This window comes from Papilio polytes, unplaced genomic scaffold (genome assembly GCF_000836215.1).
Source record: "Papilio polytes unplaced genomic scaffold, Ppol_1.0 DF823923.1, whole genome shotgun sequence".
Classification (NCBI taxonomy): Eukaryota; Metazoa; Arthropoda; class Insecta; order Lepidoptera; family Papilionidae; genus Papilio; species Papilio polytes.
The window spans coordinates 1,862,121-1,874,124 of NW_013525281.1; the positions used below are offsets into that span (position 1 = coordinate 1,862,121).

At 33.4% G+C, this 12,004-nt stretch overlaps 1 protein-coding gene across 1 annotated transcript in view; it reads right to left on the bottom strand.

The window, feature by feature from the left end:
* LOC106102588 (gonadotropin-releasing hormone receptor-like) overlaps positions 1-10,825 on the bottom strand; it is a 37,950-nt gene extending 27,125 nt beyond the window's left edge. Inside the window, exon 1 of the mRNA XM_013282113.1 lies at positions 10,670-10,825. The gene's annotated coding sequence lies outside the window, so the exon portion shown is untranslated. The remainder of the gene's footprint in view (positions 1-10,669) is intronic.
* Between the last annotated feature and the right edge of the window lie 1,179 nt (positions 10,826-12,004).

The window sequence follows — 12,004 nt, forward strand, 5'->3', positions numbered from 1 at the left end:
AAACTTTGTAAAAACGTATTTTTTATTTATTTGTACGGTCACTGGCCGATCTTTCGACATACGAGGCCAAGTTCAAGTCAAGACTAACGCTCCCATAGGACCCCTTGCAATTTGCAATCAAATTTGAGAACTTTTTAATTAACAAATACCATACAACGATAAGCTAGATAAAATAATAATAAGCGCCAATAGCCTAATGGTTTGTGGTACGGACTACCGATCTTGAGGTCGAGGGTTCGAATCCCGCCATTCGACTATTATTTTGAATCATATTTGCACAAGTCTAGCTTAGTTGGAATGGACAAAGGAAATATTAGTAAATTAACAATAATCTGATATTTTTAATAAAAAATTTATTATATTGGAATAAAGAGTTTACTTTTTTTTCAACAACATTTTTTAAAATTATCGATTTTATATTTTTTTCTCTTCCATAAATGTACGATCCTATTGAAATATCAATAACTTGAAATAGTTACAATAAATTTGTAGATTATTTTTAAAAGTAATTTGGGGTTTATTATATTTACACTTTTCGTATTAAGATAACCTCTATAAGGCTTTTGTATAAGGTCGTGTGCACGTAATCTTATACCGCCTTTCACAACTCCTGCAAACTGACATTGGTATGAACGACATTATCACCTGACGTGAACGTAAGCACTTCAGAGAAAAAATATCGCATTGAGTTCGAATTACGTGCGTTAATATTATAATAAAAACCTATATATCTTGACTTTCATGTGTCGTTTAATATGTGAACTTTCAAAGAACTTCGTCTACACGTAAAAAATAAATTGTTAAATACTCAACTTAGAGATTTTTTAATACTTTTGGACTCTTTCATAAAAGTAAAATTAAAAAAAGAACCTATATGTATTATGGCCGGTTTCTCAGCGACTTTCAACCGTTCATTGGTATTTTTGGTTAGAAAATTCATGAAAAGCGTTTCAGAACTACGTAATGTGGTTCACTCCGTCGAAACTTAATTCTACCAAATAGTAATTAACGACTACATTAAAATTCACAATATTGTAACGAAAGAGAAAGAATTTAAACGTAGTTCGTGTTCTCTACGTTAGTTATTATCCTTTGTGTACTGTCAACAAACGGTAGACGACAGCAAAAAAGATAGCAAAGACGCAAAACAAATTCCATTAACCTTTGAGAGAATTACACGTTTAATTTATTCTTTAATTAATCAAACTGCTACATAATCATACGTACAGATTCATTCCCAGCAACCAACATGATATGAGATTTTCGAATTGCATGTGTAAATAAGTGTATCCTACATTCTTACGGTGTAGAAATTCAAAGACATTTGAGAAATCAACCCTTAGTAGGCCAGCATTGACAATGCCGTAGTCACCTACTTAGTGCTCCAAGTTCTTCAGTGGGGACCAAAACTGACGATAAAATGTGACAATCATTTAAAGAAACCATAAGGATATTATTTGGCGACAGGCTGCCGGCCGGCCGCAAAATAAGTAAGCCAAAACCACGAGGTAAGGGTTTTCGATACTCGAAATAAAATAAGAAGGGAGTGATGACAGATGACGGATGATACAGTGCTTTGGAGGACGAAAACCCGGTGCGCCGACCCTACGGGAGTAGGATAAGGCAGGGGAGATGATGATAAGGATATTAAAGATTGAGGTCGCAACTAAGAGGTATTGGCACGTTCTGTTCTCAAACTGCTTTAAATTTCTTCGTCATACGAAAAATCCTTCGGTCATTACAAAAAAAAGATAGTAAAACGATTACTATATATTAGTTTAAATACTCTATCATCCTAAATAAATAAGGTCGGAATGACACGACCTCAATTAGTGTTTTAACAAACTTATTACAAAGTACATTGAAATGTTATATTCCACTGAAGTTAAGAAAAGTCTAACGAAAGTTAGAATCTTTCCTTTTGTATAATGATGCATTACTTTTTCAAGTAATAGCGATCTTATTACAAGTTTATTTGCACTCAAGTTAGTTACTTTCGCGACTTTCTAAGAAAAATAAAATTTACTGAATACGAATTTATTTTTCTTGAAATCAAGCGACTAGTTTTTGAATATTATATTTACATAGTAAATATTGACTGTAATTTAACACCTGATAGCCGAATAACCAATAAATCATGGTGGCATGGAGGTCACGTAAAAACTTACTAGTTATAAAAAATGATTGTTGGAAACAGGTATAGGCAGTAAATACACCTTCTATAGGTTGGTACTAAATTTCTGATAACTGAAAAGAGCATCTTAATAGTTTTAATGAGGCTATAATTTCTTAACTTCTCTCAGCTACTTATTAAGCTACCGTGTGCCGGCTTTCGACTTCCTCATTACATTTTTTTGTCGCGGGGAATGCATTTATACGCTGCGCCGTTCGTGTTGCGGCGGCAACAAGGACAGTTTCGTGGAATTCCCGGCCTTACATTTCGGCCGGACTACCTACTAAACTTCGCGGTGTTCTTCACCCAACCGGACTGCAGCATCCACGTTAGCTTATCCACGACCCAGATAGTGCATCAACACTTTCTTCAGATGGGATCGTGGTCAAGCACTAGCTTAACTTAATTTTTTAATATCTCAACAAATGTAAAACAGAGTCAATTCTTAAAAAATTCTAATCTAAAAACTAAATGGTAATCTAATCAAAGCTAATCCGCTATCGAGTTATTAACTTTCATACCAAACAATTTATAATTTATTCGAGATATTTCACTTATATAAAAACAGGAATCAATTTAAATCAGTCGATGCGTAGGAGGAAATATTTCTCGATGAAATTTGTTCGTCAAACTTCTTACAAAGGGCTGAGAAATCTGCGACGGACGCTGTAATCAATCGATTTAAAACTTTCACTGACCTAAATTGGCTAAATTTGCACCCTTTGTATATAAACAAAGAGTGCAAATTTAGGAAATGTTTATGTAAAAACCGACATTTTTGAAAGAAAGAATAAAAAACTAGCAGACTTTGTATGTTTTGATACTGATTAGAAGCGTTTTGATGTTTTATGCGCTGTTGGGAATTCAAATTATTTCCTTAATTTTAGATGTTATGTCCAGTTAGGGTGATAAATGATCACCCAGGGCGCCAGGCATAAAGGGTCGCTGTAGAAATCTCGCCTAAAGCGCTAGCCTAAATATGCCTGTATATGTCCGTGTTTCACGTGTATTGTACCCGCCTTCAGAGATATAAATGTGTCTGACTGTCTTAAAAAGACAATCACGTTGACCCATTGCAGAATAGTTACGGTTACACACATATTTTTCTTTTCAATACGGGTTTGCTCGCGATTTTTTCTTAATGGCCAGTTTCCCAGCTATATTTAATCATTCGTTAGTTTTTAGTTCGATAACTTCAAAAAATGCGTTCAAACTTAGATCTTGAAATTAATAAATCACTAGGTAACGATAAAATAAATGGGAACTTCAGAAACCCAGCCTAAATCGTGAAGAAATCACATTTGAAACTGTAATTTATTACCAAGTCTCTAATCAATAGTTTACTGGTAACAGTAACGATTAGAAATGACATAATACGAGTAGATGTCGCAGTCTAACCTTCATCCAATAGAAACAATTAGGTGTCTATTAACCCATCGTCCGAGGTCTTAAAATTGACGCCATTTTAAAAACAAAAACTATTCTGAGTTGGCGATAATATTTGCCATTGCTAAAATTCAATATTTGAAATATTTATATTTGAATTAGTAATAGTAGTGAGTACTTATATTCTATTATAAATGCGAAAGTTTAGATGGATGAATGGATGGATGTTTGTTAGAGTTTGTAGCCTAAACGGCTAAACGGATTTCGATGATATTTGGTATAAATGTAGAGGATAGTATGGAAGAGCATATAGCCCCCTTACTTTTGTTTTTTTTGTAATTCTAGAGTAGCGGCCGAAAGCTAGTATTTAATAAATATAGTTAATTAGTTCCAAGTTACTAGAGCATTAAAACTTACTACTAGCATTAAAACAAAAAGTTGATATATTGCGTCTAAATTTAATAAGGATCCTAAGAGCCTGTCCCACCACTAGCCGATAGTGGCTCAGATAGGTTAAAAATGACGTCACTGTCAGTTATCTGACATTCCTTATGGAATAATAATGGAAAGTTCCTTATGGAAAGAAAATCCGATATTTCCATTACATACTTTACACGTTCGATTGTTATACAATTTACAATTTGGTGGGACAGGCCCTAAGATTTGTATTTAGAAATACGTTACTAACTTGAATGATACAAAAAATGTGTATTTTAACATTTCAATACAAATAAATCGAAATAATCATTTGATGCGAACAAATTCACGGGTCACCGTACAAATTATCTTCTGTTTGAATTCATCGAAATCGAATTATATATCTGTATTTACTAAGAACATCTAATTTATTATCTCTTGATACACAGATGACCGTGTATTTAACGAGTTCCTAGAAAAAGGAGAGTACTCATTTGATTTTTATTAACTAAAAGGAATATAGGCCGCTTAATACAACTTTATTGAATTGGAGGACTGGCTATTACAAGGAGAAACAATATTGTTTGACAATTGTTAAAAAATAGTTCTTCATTTAGCCCATTTTAGAACGTCGCTTGTAACTTCCGATATACAATTTGCTAAGTCCATATAACCCGTGCGCAGGTTTGCCGATGACTCCCAGTCTCTATCGTCTCGCATTCGTCTGCTCTGTGCCGTCAGTTATCGTGACGTCATAATACAAATTGCAAATAGCCGAGGTTTACGATTTGAAGGTGACATAACTGCATAGCAATAGTGTACGCATCGATCAGTAATTTACAAACATGAGACAATGATTTGTACGAACAATAAGATACTTGATCTACAATTGACATTTATTATATGCTATCAAAACTATCCAGAAACTTCTACCGAATATTGTTGTCCCTTTCGTTCTCTATTTGGCAAACAGAGATATGTTGTACTCCAGCGCTTGTTTCATACGCTCCATAAATAACTGACAACAGTGATAATGGCTAAATAATTCAATAAAATGAATAAAAATAAACGTAAATAACCCCTTTGATCCCTTCAGGCGAAAGCACTCTACCTTTTAAACATTGAAATGTGAATATTATTAAGGCTGGTTTTCACGGTGCGTGATATACAACATTAATACACCGCACAAGCACAGACAAAGTTAACTAACCATATACTGTTTTCATTTTTCTTCGTGGCTTATAAGAGTGTTTTCGGCATCTTTGAAACGCACCATGGAAACCTACTCTAAATGAGTGGATATGACAATTTTCAAGCAAATGTCAAACTAATATAGCATCGGATAAAACCGCGACCCACACAAGCATCGAGTTAATAATCGATTCCAAGACATACGCACGTCCCGGAAGGATATTGAAAACGTCGTTCAATTTTATACTCTATCACATACAAGTTAGATTACAATTTCCCGATACTCGTATTATATTTAAAATTGGATTTCATAAGATTACCTCTCAAGTCTTTAATCGCCGTTTAATAGATCATGAACATGACATGAAGATATGTTACGCTTAAACTCATCGACATTTTAAACCGAATGAAAATGGATAAGATTGGAAAATGAAATAAGTGCAAGGAAAGCCTAAAATTAATGGCTGGTTTGTTACCTCGAAACTCAAAAATATCTTAATAAAGAAACGGTGATATAATAGTCTTGATTAGCGCATAGATTAACTCAGTTTTTTTTTTTAGATTCCATTAGTAAAGTCACAGTCAACACCTAGAATGGTACAATCTAAAACACTATAAATTATAAACTACTAGCTTTCGGTGGCGTGGAATTAAAAAAAAACAGTAAGTAGCCTATGTTTTTTTCTGTATTCACTACATCTATGCCAAATTTAATCGAGATCTGTTCAGCAGTTTACAAAACTCTAACTAACATCAAACCATCGCATATATAATATTAGTTAGATAAGCAAGTAACCAATCCATTTTTGGTTAAATCCACGAATCCATAAACATAAACAATTTAATAGTCCGATTCTAACTACTTTATGATATGAAATCCTTTCTGAGTGGATTGGGTAATATTTTATGACATCTGTTAGTTTATTACCGACTATTGACAAACAGCGACCTTCTCAACTATTGGGACAAGAGATAGGCAATCGGACATGTAAATTTTGTTACAAAATTGAACCCTTTATCATCAATATAACATTTCTATAGATATAATTTCCCGGTGACTAAAAACAAGCAATAGAAAATAGAAATAGAAATAATTTTATTGAAAAACAAGAGATTAACAATTACAATAACAGTTATACCAACAAAAAGATAATTAATGCTGTGTTGCTGAACTTTCCACTTATTTTGTTACTATCTCTCGCCCGCGACTTTAATTAAAAAAAAAAAAGTAAGCCTATGTGTTCTTCCAAACTATCCTCTATATCTATGTCAAATTTCATCGAGATCCGTTCAGCAGTTTAGGCTACAAACACTAACAAACATCTATCCATCTAAACTTTCACATCATTCTAATGTTATAAATGCGAAAGTTTAGATGGATGGATGGATGGATGGATGTTTGTTAGAGTTTGTAGCCTAAACGGCTGAACGGATTTCAATAAAATTTAGCATAGATGTAGAGAATAGTCCGGAAGAACACATAGGCTTTGCATTTGTTTATTTTTTAATTCCGCGCGGACGGTGTCGCGGGAAAAACCTAGTTTATAATATTGGTAAGACTATTGATTCATTTGGGTTAGGTTGAACTAAGTTTTTAACAGAATAAAACTCAAGTTACGTAGTTCTGAAACGCATTCCTAAAATTTATTGCACCAATAACACTAACGAATGGTTAAAATTAGCTGGATAACCGGCCATAACAAAGATATATTGTGTTCAAAACAAAAAATATTTTAATAATAAGGTAACAAAAAAAACACATTCGCGACAAACTTTATTATTACCTATCAAATAATTATTTCAGGAAATTACGAGTGAAATCACGGGTAAAAGTATGTAAGCAATAAATCGAGAGAACGGTTGAATCCGACACCCATAAAATATTGCTTGTACAGACAAGAGATAAATCAATTGACACTCGTATTATATTCCACAGGCGGGTGATTTCGAAGGTTTTATCGCAATAAAAAAATATTACATGTATTCGGACAAAGGCTATCCTTTTCTATATAACACAGGAAACGTAACGTAATGTTTATATTATATACATTTCACCTTGTTTATATAAATAAGGGCAGACTAATCCTTAGAGCGGGTGCACACCTTTGACTAAACTATCGCACAACTGTTGTGCGATTGTCGATTGTTTCGCTGCCAATCCAACTGTTTAGTTGCACAACTAAAATCGAGTAGTGTACACACCTACAAGCTCATAAGAATCAAAGTGCGACTAATTATTAACATAAGAACTATATAAATAGCAAATAGCTACGTATCCCTCGGGAACTGGACATTTCTCGGGGATGAAACTTATCCCATGTGTACTCCAGACTTTGTTTTATATCTGTGCCAAATTTCAATAAGATATGTTGAACCGTTGCAGAATGATAGAGTAAACATTAAAAAAATAACTTAATGAATCCCACGAACCGTAACTATTCTCGGAATAAAAAGTAGCCTATGTGTTCTTCCAGACTATGCTCTAAACCTGTGCCAAATTTAATGAAGATCCGTTCAGCCGTTTAGGCTACAAACTCTTACAAACATCCATTCACTCATCGTAACTTTCTCATTTATAATATTTATATGAATATAATATGTGATTTAATTAATAAAAACAAAATTGACACAAATTACATTGTCTCTTTTTATTTACAAATGTTTCCATTTCAATTTTATAACAGGTTTTAATATAGAGATGTTTATACAAAATTATTATAACGTCGTTTTCGAGAGTAAACGATACTTAATTAGAATAATTTCGAGTCTCGATACTTGTAATCAACGATGTCCTTTGCAAATTTACTTAATAAAAATCTTCCTAACGAAACACTTAACCTCATTACGCCTTCGAATATTTACATCCGAGACGAGATATTAGAGTGTTCCCTGAATCTGCTTTACCATTTCATTGGTGATCAAGAAGGAAGTTACCGAGATCACCAAACACTGATGAACAAAATACATGCGTGTGATAAGGACAGGATGGTAATTCCGAAGACGTTAAGACTGGAATTAGTCATAACCATTACCGTCTTCTACTTCTTTTTGTACGCAGCAGCGAAAGCTCAACATATTGTCGTCTCTTTCATTCACTTTAATAAAACAATTATAACCATACTTTTTACATTATTTTGCAGTGGAAGCTCACGGCTAGCAACTCATCTATACATATAATAAAATTGGTGTCTGTTTGTAATATCAGAAAATTCCAAGTTTCGGGAAGATTATGTAATTGCGTTGCTGATAAGGAAAATCGGATTTAAAGATTTTTTGTCTGTCTGTCTGTGTGTCCGCAAGCCGCGTTTATTCCGGGTAACCTCCAAAACTTCTGGGCTGATTACGACCGGACTTTCACTAAAGGGTAGCTTGTCATAGCTTTCATATTACAGGTTACTTCTTTATCTTAATATTTGATGAAGTCGCGGGCAACAGGTAGTAAAACATGAATTTATTACATTATTCATTGAATGAGATTAGATAATAGATTATTACCAATAAATTTAGCATCATATGCTCTAGGCGATTACATTTTTAATTGTCTAGTATTCATTTAGAACTTACTGGCGACTATTTAGTGGACACCTTAGTAATTTACATTAGTATGACTGTGAGTACAAGTTAGCCTTATGAGTAGTGAAATTGTCTGTCATGAAGGACTTTTAAAATAGGTAAATAAGAATTATTGAGAATACGGATATCTCCTCTACAACTCATCTTCAATCGTAGCTCGTAGCACGTCTACGAATACATTTTTAATACATAAAAAAGATACATTAAAAACTCTCTACATGTAGCCTATAGATGCAGCTTTTATATGTCAGATTTTATACACTTAGAAATACATTTTTGTTATCAACGGCTTCACACTTCGGAAAGAAAACTTTCCTCGGCCACGGATCCATTTACACATAAATCCTATTATAAGAGAAAAGATATCAACAAAGAAAACAAGAAGGACATGAAAATCAAAGATTTATGAGGACGGAATTGGAAATGTTATGACAGGCGTGTAACGCTAATGCGCCTTCATTCCTTTGATATAAAGACAGGGAAAATCCGACATCTAGAATCAATATACAAAACTGTTAATAAAAAAAACTTTGAGGTTTCATAATAGTTTATATTAATTTTACATATTCTGTTTAGCGTAAACAATTGTAGTCCAAGGTAGTAGTGATCATGGGCGTCGCCTACACTTGGAATAAATCATCGCTTAGCGGCGCCTATGCCAGCACCAACATGTAGTAAACTCAAAAAAGATCGTCATTTCATTTATCAAATTCAAACTAAATAACAGCTTCAACACCATCAAAATAGTCATCCAATAAAAACATAAACAAAAAACTGTCACGATTGCAATTCTGATTGATTTAGAAATGCATAGGAAACACAAACAAACATAAAATTACATCATAAACCGCAAAGATAAACGACTCTTTGAGTAGTTCCATATATGAAAAAGTGATATTTGATATTGTTGGATAAACATTAACATCTGTTGCATCAAATTAAAATATTCATTTATCATAATAGAACCAAAGTAAATATTGCCATTCTGTTTATCATCAGCTTACTGTCCGAGGCACTGAGACTACCCTTAGTGGTGGTCAAGCCATAGTCATACACTAGCCCAGTGCGGGTTGACTCACACGACTTCATCACCACGATGTTTTCCATCACCGTAACAACGTCTTCATTCTATTTAAATTAAAGGAGTAATGCTGGGTTTCTGAAGTTTCCATTTGTATCATTAAGCGATTAATTATTAGGTTGGCTTGTTTCAACGGAGTAGAACTCAATTTACGTAGTTCGGAAACATATTTCATGAAGTTATAGAACGAACTAAATAATGATTGAACGTAGCTGGGAAACCGGTCATAAGCAAAATTTTGAAACGTGGATATTTGAATCTTAACCTTAACAGAATTTGTAGATGCAATTGACGAAAGGAAAGCGATAAAGAGATTGTTTCAGAGGTAACAGTTTAAATGAAAAGACATAATTGTATAGATGCAACAGTTATCATAATTACGTTAGCTATCAAGAAAACAACGATGATCAAGTGCGCAATAATCGTGTCTCGAAAAATAATAAAAACAAGATGTACAAGGTACACTTCCACATGTAGTTTTTTACCCGTATTAAGACATTTTATCCGTCAGGTAGCGTTGGATTCGAAACTGCCTAATTCCATCAATCATTTATGCTAAAACTTTATAATTTATTTATTATTTTTAATTTAATATAACCACTTTTGATTGATTTTATTTTTCTCATAAAAGAGTTGCTACAAGAGCAGGGCAATTTTCCATAATGCAATTTCTAAATAATGTAATTAAATATACCTACACCTACTATTAAAGTGTTTAATAGTCTTAAAAAATAACAATTACCATATTATTAAACAAAAATTTATGCAGCTAATTTGTAAATAAATTAATTCATAATTAAAAACAAAACAACAATCAAATTTGTATAAAAAGTAATTTCAATGCTCACCAAAAATTAACGTCATCCAGATTAATTCCACATAACACAAGCAGCACTTTCACTGCACTTTGTACACAGCAGCTAATAGTAAGGAGTTCGCAGCCAGGAGTTAATTGCAGGAGTTTTCGGGACCGTCAGGAGTTGAGGCGTTTGTTACTGTCGCGGTCGCGTTCGCTACTGGCTGACGCCGCCCGCCCAGATGCTATCTCTCGCTTACGGGTTGAATGGGGTGCAAATGTTAGCTGTAAGCGTTGATAATGTGGAAATATTATTAAACTAGTATATTAAACAAGTAGATATACTTAAAACAATATTCTAAAATTCATTGCTAATAAGTTTTAACATGATTACATTAAATTTAATAAAAATTCCTAACCTATAATATTTTTACATTTTTACGAGGTTAGTATTCAAATAGTGAAGACTTACTTTATTGTAAACCCTACTGAAGTACAGCTTTCCAAACATCCTTTCGCTCATGTCTTGCACTGTGCATGGCTAGACGTCCCCTTGGACCACCCGTTGTCGTCAATTGTCGCACTCAGCTGGTGCGCCGTAAACACCTTTTAATGATGGTAGGTGGCACCACCCCAACTTGAACTTTAGCATTTAACACTGCATTTTCTAATACGCTTCAGCACTCTACGAGTAGATCCAGTTAGTTGCGTTTTTTAAGATAATTTTTTACAGTGATCTAACCTAGAAATTCCTAGTAATAAATGAAAGTTTTCTCTATTCCATGAAATCGTTTCAATAGTAATTATTTTTTTTATTGGAGGTAAGTTTAATTAATTAGTTAAACTATGCGGTAGGTTAGATATTCTCATATGCTTTAACACTCACTCTAGATCCAGTTAGTGGCGTTTTTAAGATAAATTTTTAGTGATCTAACCTAGAAATTCCTAGGAATATATAAATGAAGGTTGTATCTATCTTTACTGAGAGAAAGAGATGCCAATGTCATCATCATCTCCCCTGCCTTATCCTACTCCCGTAGGGACGGCGCACCGGGTTTTCGTCCTCCAAAGAGATGCCAATGTATTCTATGAAATGGAGGAACGTTTAAAACATTAGTTTAACCGTCTATGCGGTAGGTTAGATTACTTCAACCTTTTGTATTTATCGTAGCAAATAAGACATTGCAAAGTTGTCTATAAATGTTATTAATATCATATGAAAGTTTTTAAAATATCTGTAGATCGTTTCGTTCGCTACTAAATCTTTTCCAGCCCTCGATTTAGTTTATATGCGTGGTGAAGGTGAAATGTATTTTTAATTATAAATAAGTTAATAGAAACTTAAAAGTATACTTTAAGATGTTTAAAGCTTACTTAAGAAGTACAA